The sequence below is a fragment of the Oryctolagus cuniculus genome, chromosome 2 (assembly GCF_964237555.1).
Source record: "Oryctolagus cuniculus chromosome 2, mOryCun1.1, whole genome shotgun sequence".
NCBI classification, from domain to species: Eukaryota; Metazoa; Chordata; class Mammalia; order Lagomorpha; family Leporidae; genus Oryctolagus; species Oryctolagus cuniculus.
In genome coordinates, this window is record NC_091433.1 from 140,907,871 (window position 1) to 140,920,496 (window position 12,626).

At 44.4% G+C, this 12,626-nt stretch overlaps 1 protein-coding gene across 1 annotated transcript in view; it reads right to left on the reverse strand.

Annotated features, from left to right (window-relative positions):
- COMMD1 (copper metabolism domain containing 1) overlaps window positions 1-12,620 on the reverse strand; it is a 161,146-nt gene extending 148,526 nt beyond the window's left edge. The window contains exon 1 of the mRNA XM_070069076.1: window positions 12,538-12,620. The gene's annotated coding sequence lies outside the window, so the exon portion shown is untranslated. The remainder of the gene's footprint in view (window positions 1-12,537) is intronic.
- Window positions 12,621-12,626: the final 6 nt, after the last annotated feature.

Genomic DNA, 12,626 nt, shown 5'->3' on the forward strand with positions numbered 1-12,626 from the left:
CTCTCTTTCTCTCTCTCTCTCTCTCGTCTCTATCAATCTGTTTTGTGAATAAATACATACATAAATACATATTTTTTAAAAAATAATAATTTCCTAAAAGGCAATTTTAGAGATGTGTTCATGGCTCCAAAAAAAAAAAAGCAAGCTAGAGACAAACTATACACTGTGTTAAGTGTGCCTGCAAAAGTTGCAAAAAATGGTTTACTGGGGGAAAAAAGTAATGAAATGGTGACAGGTGGGAAAAAAAAAAAACAGCACTATTAAAAACACAGCTTCCAAATTACCCACCAGAAAGACTGTATCCATTTATTTCTATGAAACCCTACTATAACCTTATTATTACTATACCTTATTTTTACTTACCCCTTACTATAACTTGATTACTCTTTATAATCTTTGCCATTTATTATGTAAAAATATTATGTTTAATTTGCATTTCTTGAATTTCAGAGTGAATACTTTATTTATTTATTTATTTATTGGAAGCTTGTATTTCTTCCGATTTCTTTGTCCATTTCCCTACAGGGGTTTCTGACACTTCAATGATTTCTAAGAACTCCTTATATATTCAGAATATTAAAGCTTGTCACCTATATTTAAATATTTGTCTCGAGTTTATATAGTTGAATCTATCTACATGCATAGAAAGGTCTGGAAGATTATTCACCAACATTATAGTGTACATCACTCACTAAATAAGGGTGTTCCTTATTTTCTCTTTCTAATTCCCTGATTTATCTAAACGTTGCAATAAGACAGTTATTTAATTAGAGGCCAGCGCTGTGGCACAGCAGGTTAAGCCACTGTCTGCAGTGCTGGCATTCTATATGGGTGCTGGCTCCAGTCCGGGCTGCTCCACTTCAAACCCAGCTCCCTGATGATGCACCTGGGAAAGCATCAGAAGATGGCCCAAGTACTTGGGCCCCTGTACTCACATGGGAAATCTGGATGAAGCTCCTGACTTCTGGCTTCTGACTTCAACCTGGCCCACCTCCAGCTGTTGTGGCCATTTGGGGAGTGAACCAACAGATGGAAGATATCTCTGTAACTCTGCCTTTCAAATAAATAAATAAATCCTTTTTTAAAATAGGTATTTAATTAAATTATTAAATAAGTAATATGTCTTAAAGTAAAAAAATTTTTTTGAAGATTTATTTATTTGTTTGAAAGGTAGAGTTACAGAAAGGGAAAGGCAGAGAGAAAGAAGTCTTCCATCTGCTGGTTTGCTCCCCAAATGGCTGCAATGGCCAGAACTGGATCAGACCGAAGCCAAGAGTCAGGAGCTTCTTCCAGATCTCCCACGTGGGTGTAGGGGCCCAAGTACCTGGGCCATCTTCTACTGCTTTCCCAGGTGCATTAGCAAGGAGCTGGATCGGAAGTGAAGCAGCTAGGAATCGAACCAGTGCCCATATGGGATGCCAGCACTGCAGGCAGCAGCTTTACCTGCTACATCACACTGCTTGCCCCTAAGTTTTTTTGTTTTTTTGTTTAATATTTATTTTATTTGAAGTGAGAAGAGACAAGAAATCTTCCATCTGCTGGTCCACTCCCCAAATGGCTGCACTGGCCATGGCCAGGCCAGGCAGAAGCAAGGAATCTATAGCTTCTTCCAGGTCTCCCTTGAAGGTGGCAGGGGCCTAAACACTCAGGCCTTCTTCTGCTGTTTTCCCAGGCACATTAGCTGGATCAGAAGTGGAGCAGCCTGGACTCAAACTGGCGCCCATATGAAATGCTGGCATTATAGGCAGTGGCTTTACCTGCTATGCCACAGCACTGGCCCCTATATTAAGTTTTAAAAAGAGAGATGCAATGTAAGCATCTCATATGGATGCTAGTTCATGTCCCAGCTGCTTCACTTCCAGTCCAGCTCCCTGTTAATATACCTGGGAGGCCGGCCCGCAGCTCAGTAGGTTAATCCTTTGCCTGCGGCACCAGCACACCAGGTTCTAGTCCCGGTCGGGGAGCCGGATTCTGTCCCGGTTGCCCCTCTTCCAGGCCAGCTCTCTGCTATGGCCCGGGAGTGCAGTGGAGAATGGCCCAAGTCCTTGGGCTCTGCACCCGCATGGGAGACCAGGAGAAGCACCTGGCTCCTAGCTTCAGATCAGCGCAATGCGCCAGCCGCAGTACGCTGGCCACGGCGGCCATTGGAGGGTGAACCAATGGCAAAAGGAAGACCTTTCTCTCTGTCTCTCTCTCTCTTACTGTCCACTCTGCCTTTCAAAAAAAAAAAAAAAAAAAAAAAGAATACACCTGGGAAAGCAGTGGAGGATGGCCCAAGCACTTGGGCCCTTGCTACTCACATGAGAGACCCAGAAGAAGCTCCTGGCTCCTGGATCATGGCTCCTGGCTCTAGGCTCCCACTTGTCCCAGCTCCAGCCGTCATGGCCATATGGGCAGTGAACCAGCAAAGATCTCTCTCCCTCCCTTTCTCTCTCCCTCTCTCCCTCTCTCCCTCTTTCCCTCTCTGTCTGTAACTGTGTCTTTCAAATAAATAAATAAATCTTTAAAGAGAGAGAGAGAGAGGTAATTGTGAAAAAATAACTAAACCATGAGGGGAGGCTAAAGGAAGATATTTTTTTTTTTGACAGGCAGAGTGGACAGTGAGAGAGAGAAACAGAGAGAAAGGTCTTCCTTTGCCGTTGATTCACCCTCCAATGGCCGCCGCGGCCGGCGCGCTGCGGCCGGCGCACCGCGCTGATCCGATGGCAGGAGTCAGGAGCCAGGTGCTTTCCTGGTCTCCCATGGGGTGCAGGGCCCAAGCACTTGGGCCATCCTCCACTGCACTCCCTGGCCACAGCAGAGAGCTGGCCTGGAAGAGGGGCAACCGGGACAGAATCCGGCGCCCCGACCGGGACTAGAACCCGGTGTGCCGGCGCCGCTAGGCGGAGGATTAGCCTAGTGAGCCGCAGCGCCGGCCAGATAATTATTTTTACAAGGTTTGTTTGTACAGAACTTTCTCAGACACACTTGCTACCCCTGTTACTTTTCTTCTGGTACACAGAGGACGGACACCTTCCATATGAGACTCTTAACCCCTGCTTTAAGGAAGAAAAAAGAGAAGGATCAGAGTACACTTGTTGCACCTGCTGATTTTTAAGTGTTTTAGCTTGAATTATTTTACCAAAGGATCATGTCCTATGTATCACCATACATAACCCTGCCTCCCTGAACCTACAGCAAGTTCCAGAATACCCGGGTGACCAATAAAAGAAATTCACTCTTGTGCCACTAGGGGCTGCTATTGCCAATGCTGCTGTTAAAAGTTGGTAGCAGCTGCATTTTTAGATTGCCTTTTTTTTTTTTTTACTTTTATTTAATGAATATAAATTTCCAAAGTACAGCTTATGGATTACAATGTCTTCCCCCCCCCCATATCTTCCCTCCCACCTAGATTGCCTTTCAAACAAGAAAAAAAGTACAAAGCTTTACTTTGCTAAATCTCAAAACACAACCTGTTTTGTAGATAACAAACGTGGGTACAGATCTATTAAAAGAATTGTTTAAGGCAAGGCAATAACAAAACAAAGACCCTGAAACCTTGACTCAGAGGGAAAACTATAAATACCTAAATAGCAGCTCTCCTTATAAGGTTTCCTTCTCATGTAGCCAAATGGGTTTCCATTCTAAGTTCTATTAAATAACTGGTCCCAGGCAGGCAATAGGTATTTTTATAAGATCTTCTATCTCTGAAAACATTAAGATACTGAAATAGTATGCAAATACAAGGGTCCCAAAATTTTGCAGCACTCTCTGCTCCCATCTCTACTCTCCTGTTTGCAATTCTGCCTTTATTACCATTCATTCCACAGTCAACCAACACTAAACAGATATTAGCTCAGAGCTTTGTACCAGCCATTTTACTAGGCTCCAGGGGATACAGAAATAAATGGCAGTCTCTGCCTTAAAATCTTAAATTCTGGCAAAGGAAAATTATGTAAACAAATTATTAAAATACAGTGAAGGGCCAGCGCTGTGGTATAGCGGGTAAAGCTGCCACCTGCAATCCTGGCTGCTCCACTTCTGATCCAGCTCTCTGCTGTGGCCTGGGAAAGTAGAAGACAGCCCAAGTCCTTGGGCCCACATGAGACCCAGAAAAAACTCCTGGCTTCTGGCTTCAGATCGGTCAGCTCCAGCAGTTGTGTCCAGTTGGGGAGTGAACCAGCAGAGGGAAGACCTCTCTGCCTCTGCCTCTCTGTAATTCTGCCTTTCAAATAAATAAATAAATCATTAAAAAATAAAATACAGTGAACCAAGGAATGTTATGATTTAGTACCAAAAAGTAGCTGTCAGGTTGCTGGCAGGATAATGAAGGCATTAACTCAGCTTGAATAGGTCAAGGAGAGGCTTAATGATGAATAGCTGACCATGTTGTAGGTAAAACAACATGTTCCATGTAACCAGATATAAAATAACATAAACTAATAATTTTAACTACTTATAGTAAATGTGAAGCCAGACAGTTGATGCATCAAGGCTGGATGGCTGGTTTCCCACTCACCCATGTCTTAAGGCACATACTGCCTTGTTCTTTATCTCAACTTCTTTTGCAGATAAAGAAAACAGGATGACCTGGTCAAGCCAGGTCTAATCGCAACACCTGAGGCTTTTTTTTTTTTTTTTTTTTTTTTGGACAGGCAGAGTGGACAGTGAGAGAGAGACAGAGAGAAAGGTCTTCCTTTTTCCATTGGTTCACCCCCCAGTGGCTGCTGGGGCCGGAGCTATGCTGGTCCGAAGCCAGGAGCCAGGTGCTTCTCCTGGTCTATGCAGGTGCAGGGCCCAAGGACTTGGGCCATCCTCCACTGCACTCCCGGGCCACAGCAGAGAGCTGGACAGGAAGAGGGGCAACCGGGACAGAATCTGGCACCCTGACCGGGACTAGAACCTGGTGTGCCGGTGCCGCAGGCAAAGGATTAGCTTAGTGAGCCGCGGCGCCAGCCAACATCTGTGTGTCTCTAGTACCACCATGACAAACAGAGAAGAAATGTATTGCCATCTGTCTGGTGACGAGCCTGGGCACCTGACACCAGAGACGTGTAGCTCCTTTGTAATTTCACCCTACCGGTTCCCCTTTCTTTGTAGCCTCTTTAAAAAAAAATACCCTCTTGGCAGCGTCATAGTTTTTGAGACCTGGTGATTTGCTACCCTCCCATCTATCAACTGACTAAATGTTCTACTTCTTCACCCCCAAACCTTGTCCTCCTTATTTTGACTTGACACTAAAGATGGGGACTGAGCTTTCAGTTACACCCATACTCCTACTTGGAGGCATGGAACAGAATGTTGTGCTGAAGGACCTGTGAACAGTGTAGCAAGAGTGAAGCCAGGAATCTAGGGTAATAAGGTTGAAAAGAGACAGGATCTAGGACACAGAGATGGAGAGTTCACATGTAATGACAACAGTTACACTTGGTCATTGTGGAGTATACAAGAGAAAGAATCTACTTTCTACCCATCTTTGGTTCTTGGCTAGCATTCTCTTAAAAAAAAAAAAAGATTTATTTATTTACTTGAAAGGCACAGTTACAGAGAGGCAGAGGCAGAATGAGCGAGAGAGGTCTTCCATCCATTGGTTCACTCCCCAGATGGCCGCAACGACTGGAACTACGTCAATCCAAAGCCAGGAGCCAGGAGCTTCTTCCAGATCTCCCACATGGGTGCAGGGGCCCAAGGACTTGGGCCATCTTCTACTGCTTTCCCAAGCCAGAGCAGAGAGCTGGATTGGAAGTGGAACAGCCGGCACCCATATGGGATGTTGGCACTGCAGGCAGCGGCTTTATCCACTATGCCATAGCGCCGGCCCCTTGGCTAGCATTCTAACAAAAGATAGATTAACAAAAGAAAAACACACAAATGTATTTTTAATAAGATTTTTAAAATTTACTTGGCATAGTGACATGCACAGAAAGATATACATATACATACACATACACATACACATAGACAGAGACATCTTTCATCTCCTGGTTGACTCAACAAATGCCTGCAATGGCTTAGGCTGAACCAGGAGCCAGGTACTCCATTCTGATCTCCTACATGGGGACAGGTACCCAAATACTTAAGCCATCTTCAGGGAATTGTTTTGGAAGCAGAGCAGCCAGGACTCAAACATGTGCTCTGATAGGGGATGCTTACTGAACTGGAAGTGGTGGCTTAGCCTGCTGTGCCACAACACCAGCCCCTATACAAATTAATTAATGTAAGGGCTTTTTTTTAAGATTTATTTTATTTATTTGAAAGGCAAAGTTTACAGAAAGACAGAAAGAGAGAGCTATCTTCCTTCTGTTGGTTCACTCCCCAGTAGCCTTAATGGCCAGAGATGTGCCAGTCCAAAGCCAGGAACCAGGAGCTTCTTCCAGGTCTCCCACATGGGTTGTAGGGCCCAAGCACTTGGGCCACATTTTGCTGCTTTTCCAGGCACATTAGCAGGGAGCTGGATCAGAAGGGGAGCAGACAGGACTGGAACTGGCACCATATGGGATGCTGGAATCACAGGCCGTAACTTTATCCACTGTGCCACAATGCTGGTCCCTTTTTAATGTAAGTCTTACATGACACAGGAGACTTCATAAAGAAATGAAGACACAAAGAAGCAGTTTGAGTCTCTTGATTATAGGCTAAGTTGGACAAAGAATAGTAAATCATGAAAACATGGAGATTTGGGCTAGTGCAATTGATCAAGGAGAAGTAATTGGGAAAATAGAGGCTAGTGTGACAAAAAAAATTGTTTTTCAATATTTATTTATTTAATTGAAATGTAGAGCTACAGAGGCAGAGAAAGGGAGAGGGAGACACACAGAGAAAGGGAGACGGAGAATGAGAGAGAGGTCTTCCATCTGCTGGTTTACTACCCAAATGGCCACAACAGCCAGAGCTGGGTCAGGCTAAAGCCAGGAGCCAGGAACCAGAAGCTTCCTCCAGGTCTCTCACGTGGGTGCAGGGGCCTAAGCACTTGGGACATCCTCTGCTGCTTTCAGATGCATTAGCAGGGAGCTGGATTGGAAGTGGAGCAGCTGGAACTCAAACTGGTGCTCATATGGGATGTCGGAGCTGCAGGCTATGCCTTTACCTGCTATACCACAGCGCCGGCCCTCCAGGATTTTTTTTTTTTTTTTACATTTATTTCTTGTCCTCAATTCCAGGACTCCTCCTCTTTGGTAATAAAAATATCCTCTTTCTGGTACAGGTAAGACAGGGAGGCAGCAGTGGTTGAGCCATACAGGGGTATTTCTATTATCTCAAGGCCTACATGATATGGGTTTGGTTCCTCTTGCTCCAAAGATAAATAGATTCCCTGCCTGAAGCAGGTTCATACCAGTTAAGGGAGCTAAAGCTGACCTAGAGTGACCTACAACTCATCCTCTGGTTCACTCCCCAGATGGTCAGAACAGTTGGAGCTGTGCCAATCTGAAGCAAGGAACTTCTTCCCGGACTCCCACACAGGAGCAGGAGCCAAGGACCTGGACCATCTTCCACTGCTTTCCCATCCATAGCAGAGAGCTGGGTTGGAAGTGGAGCAGCTGGGACTCACTGGAACCAGCATCTGTAAGGGATGCTGGCAGTGCAGACAGCAGCTTTACCTGCTATGCACAGCACTGGCCCCAACTCAAACGTTTTTTAGTCTCTGTCTTTACTGGGCTCAGACTAGGAGTACCTGAGTCTTGCAGACCTCTTTGAATTTTTTTCTTTTCCATGTTCTTTTTGGCCTATTTCTGTATCATCATTTGCTGTTTTTCCATCCTCTTCTACCAGACAACCCCATGAGCCAGATGCCACAGAGAGGCAAACTTTCTTGTAGGTTTTTGGTGTTTTTAGATTTATTTATTTATTTGAAAGTCAGTGTTACACAGAGAGAAAGAGGCAGAGAGAGAGAGAGAGAGAGAGAGAGAGAGAGAGGTCTTCCATCTGCTGGTTCACTCCTCAAATAGCCACAACAGCCGGAGCTAAGCCGATCCAAAGCCAGGACCAGGAGCTTCTTCCACATCTCCCATACAGGTGCAGGGCCCAAGGACTTGGGCCATCTTCCACTGCTTTCCCAGGCCATGGCAGAGAGCTGGATTGGAAGTGGAGCAGCCAGGACTTGAAGCGGTGCCCATATGGGATGCCTGCACTGCAGGCAGTGGCTTTACCCACTACACCACAGCACCAGCCGCATCTTGTAGGTTTTAATCACATAACCTTGAGGGCTATAGTAACCACCATCTGCTTTTTCTTTTCATGGGGCAGTGGGATTCCATCAAATACCTTGAGAAGGTCCAGAAAAGCTTAACCCCTCTTAGCCTTGGTGGGCAACATTCCTTGCACAGTTCACCAAAATATATGGCTAGGGACTCTGAAGTGTTACGGGCCATAGGATGGTTTGGTGTCCATCCAATTCCAGAGGAGGGCCAGTTTCTTTAACTTCTTTCTGTAGAAACTGCCAGAAATATTGATGTCCTCACAGTGTGCAACTACTACTTTCCAATCCAACAGTATTGCTTGGCCACAATGGCTGACAGACTGCTCAGATGGCTTTGGCCATCTATCACCAGGACCTGCCCCCCACTATCTTAGTAAGCTGCCTACAAAAGAAGCTCATAAACATATTTTTAATTGTCTGAGAATTTAAATAATTGTTAATCAGCCAAGTCCAATTAGCAATGTATCTATTGAGTTTTTCTGTTCTATCATTATATCCTTTAGCTCAAGGATTTCTGTTTGGTTCTTTTTTAATGCTTTCTATTTCTTTACTAAACTTCTCATTTTGTTTATGCATTGTTTTTCTAATTTCATTTAGATGTCTATTTGTTGTTTTTTTCATATCTCACTGAGCTTCTTTAAGATGATTACAATACATGTCACTTTAATGGCAAGGATATGTTCTGAGAATCGCATCCTTAGGTGATTTCATCATTGTGTAGACATCATAGAGTACACTTATACATACCTACACGACTTTGGTCAGTTACTCAAGATATCCTCTTTTTTAAAAAATATTTTATTTATGGCCGGCGACGTGGCTCAATAGGCTAATCCTCCACCTTGCGGCGCCGGCACACCGGGTTCTAGTCCCGGTTAGGGCGCCGGATTCTGTCCCGGTTGCCCCTCTTCCAGGCCAGCTCTCTGCTATGGCCAGGGAGTGCAGTGGAGGATGGCCCAGGTGCTTGGGCCCTGCACCCCATGGGAGACCAGGAAAAGCACCTGGCTCCTGGCTCCTGCCATCGGATCAGCGCGGTGCGCCGGCTGCAGCGGCGGCCATTGGAGGGTGAACCAACGGCAAAAGGAAGACCTTTCTCTGTCTCTCTCTCTCACTGTCCACTCTGCCTGTCAAAAAAAAAATATATATATTTTATTTATTTATTTGAGAGGTAGAGTTACAGAGAAAGGCAGAGAGAGAGAGAGAAAGGTATTCCATCCTCTGGTTCACTCCCCAAATGGCTGCGACAGTCAGAGCTAGGCCAATCTGAAGCCAGGAACTAGGAGCTTCTGGGTCTCCCACACAGGTGTAGGGGTTCAATCACTTGGGCCATCTTCCACTGCTTTCCCAAGCCATAAGCAGAGAGCTGGATGGGAAAAGGAGCAGCCGGGACTTGAACGGACACCCATATGTGATGCTGGTGCCACAGGTGGAGGCTTAGCATACTATGCCACCGGGCCAGTCCCTCAATATATCCTCTCGATATAATCATGAGAAGGTCAAAGGTGAGATGTATGAGGCTGCTGCTAGCATAACATAGAATTTTATTTTAAGATTTATTTAAATTTTTGGAAGTCAGAGTTACAGAAAGAGGGAGAGACAGAGAGAGAGTAATCTTCCATCCTCTGGTTCCCTCCCCAGCTGCAATGAATGGCCAGGGCTGGGCCAGGCTGAAGCAAGGAGCCAAGAGCTTCTTCTAGGTCTCCCACATGGGTGGCTAGGGCCCAAGCACAAGGGCCATCTTCCACTGCTTTTCCCAGGCCATTAGCAGAAAGCCTAGTCAGATTTGAAACAGCAGGGTTAAATAATGTTTGCTTCTTTTGCTTTGCTTTTCATGTTTTTGCCCTACCTCATCCTGAATCCCTAAAATAACAATCACTTATTTTGTCAAAAAATTAATAACTTTTCTAGCTCTCGATAGAACCACAGTAATTGCAGAATAGTTCATTTCTGTTTTTAAATAGAAAAACCTATTACTTACCTACTTACACATCACAAAACTTCTGAGCTTCCCAGCATCCTTTGACTTTTCTTTTTCCAATTTTTCAAACAAATATTTTTTGCTGGGAGGCTTAGAGAGTGATCAAAAAAACTGTGTACTAGAAACCTTTCAAGGAAAATCCAAATATATTTAACAAAAATAGGCTTCTCTTTCATGTTGATTTTGCAAACTTAAGTTAAAAAAAGAATGATGCAAACAGGATGGCTTAGAAAATAGGGCTTAATGGTGATCTCAACAACATAAACTAACATAAAAGAGAAGAAACAGAGGTAATACATAACGCTAAAAATTGTCTTTGAAATGGAAGAAAAACCTATGAGAGATAAAATATACACATTATACATCTCTCCTTTTCCAACCCTAACCAGTGCCTGACCCTATCTTATGACTGAGGATCTAGGACACAGTGGGCCATACAACTCTGAGTCTTCATTTAAATAGTTGGCCAGATATTATTTTTTTGTAAAGCTTTAAAGAAATTGTATTTTTAAAGTTTTACCTATTTATTTTTATTTGAAAAACACTGTGATAGACACACACACACACACAGCTTCCACCTGCTGATTCAGTCCACAAATGTCTGCAAACAGCCAGGGATGCCAGGCTGCAGTCAGATGCATGGAACTCCATCCAAATCTCCCATGGAGTGGCAGGGGCCAGTTATTTAAGCCATCACTTGCTGCTTCCCAAGGTGCACATTAGTAGGAAGCTGGACCAGAAGCAGGGCAGGGACTCAAACCCAAGCACTCTGATATGGGATGCAGGTGTCCTAAGGAGTGTTTTAACCACTGCACCACACACCCTTTAAGAAATTCCATAAAGCTAGTGTTAGTGCCAACATCCCCACATATGCCTTATGTCTGCTTATATCTGATAGGATTTAACACATATTTCTGTTCTTCATTAGCAACAGTGCTTTGTTTACATAAAGCATCCTACAAAAGTTTTTAGTACTTGTTGAAATCCCATTCCAATGGAGAATTAACATACACCAACATTTTAATATAAGCAAAATTTTAACATTTATTGCTGAATCCAAGGAACAAAAATAATTCCAATTTAAGTTAGCATAAAAATATTGTAAACATGTTTATAACTTGAAACATTTCAAATAATTAAAGCAATTGTCATACCTACAGAGAGCACTCCAACAAGCCAACAAAGGCCTCTTCCAAATTTGGCCCTGTCCTCTGTGGTTGGCAGTTCTAATCCTTACACTGACAGAATGAGGAGAGTTTAATAAACCTTCAGATATCATTTAGTTCAATCCTCCTAGTCTAAAGATAAGGAAAATGAGACCAGAAAACTTAAATGGCTTTCCCAAGATCAGGGCAGTAAGTAGCTCAGGATTTCAGATTCCCAGATTAATGCTATTTCCATTGTGACACACTTCTTTCCATTATATTGATCAGTTGTCTAAAAAAAACCAGCATGGGATCTGTACGCAGTACATGGGAGTAGGAGTAACCCAGTTCTACGAAGAGAAGTCAGCCGGGGTCACGGAGCACCTAGCAAGCTCCTAGTGCTAATCTCCTGAATGCAGTAAACCATCTCATGATCGCAGAATTCAGAGCTTTGAGCAATTCCCCTTGAATCTATGCAAGCATTCATCCTTTTATGGCCACCTAATGATTACCTGTGGATGCATATTGAATGAACCTGACCTGCATAAACTTCTCTGCTCAAACATAGTCCTAATTGGAGCTTTACAGTTTAGCTCATGACTTCCGAGTCCCTGTGCTGTACCGGAATATTTACCTTGGGCTTCCTTCCCTCATCCACTAAATAAAGAGCACCTATTTCGCAGGATTATTGTGAAGATTACGTAGAACAAAACATGTGAAGGTTTACCATTGTGCTTAGCAAATAACAATCACTATAACGTTTAGGATCCCTAAGACTCAGAAGCTACGTTATGTAAGAGAAGCTAGTGAAAAAGAGCAGACTGTAGTAACGAGACAGGCAATCCTGACTGGCAGGTAGTCCCAGCTCTTCAGCTTCAAGATTCTCCATAATTTAAACCTGTATCTACCACCCAACATCAATCAGTATAAAACAACCAACCTCAACACTCAAAATACGAAAGCTTCCAACAACCCAAATCTCCCTCTGCTGCATCCTTTCCAAAAGGATTAAAACTATCTATAAAATTCAGGTCAACGCCACTAGAACACCGGCTGAGCCACACCCACCCAGGAGTACTCGGAGAGTCGGCACCGCCAGGCAGCACGCCGAGGGGACCTTACAGTCCGGGAGGGGGAATGGGGAGATAAGGGTGCCCCCAACAGCCGCCTATAAAACTGCGCGTCGTCGTTGACGCCTCGAGTGAATGCACCCCACCCGACTGCACGGCGCTCCCTACCCGAAGCACCCGGGGCCGACAAACCCCTAAGCGCGGAGCTTCCCACTCACAGCCACTTTCAGCCGGCGCGCGGCGGACAGCCTCCTACG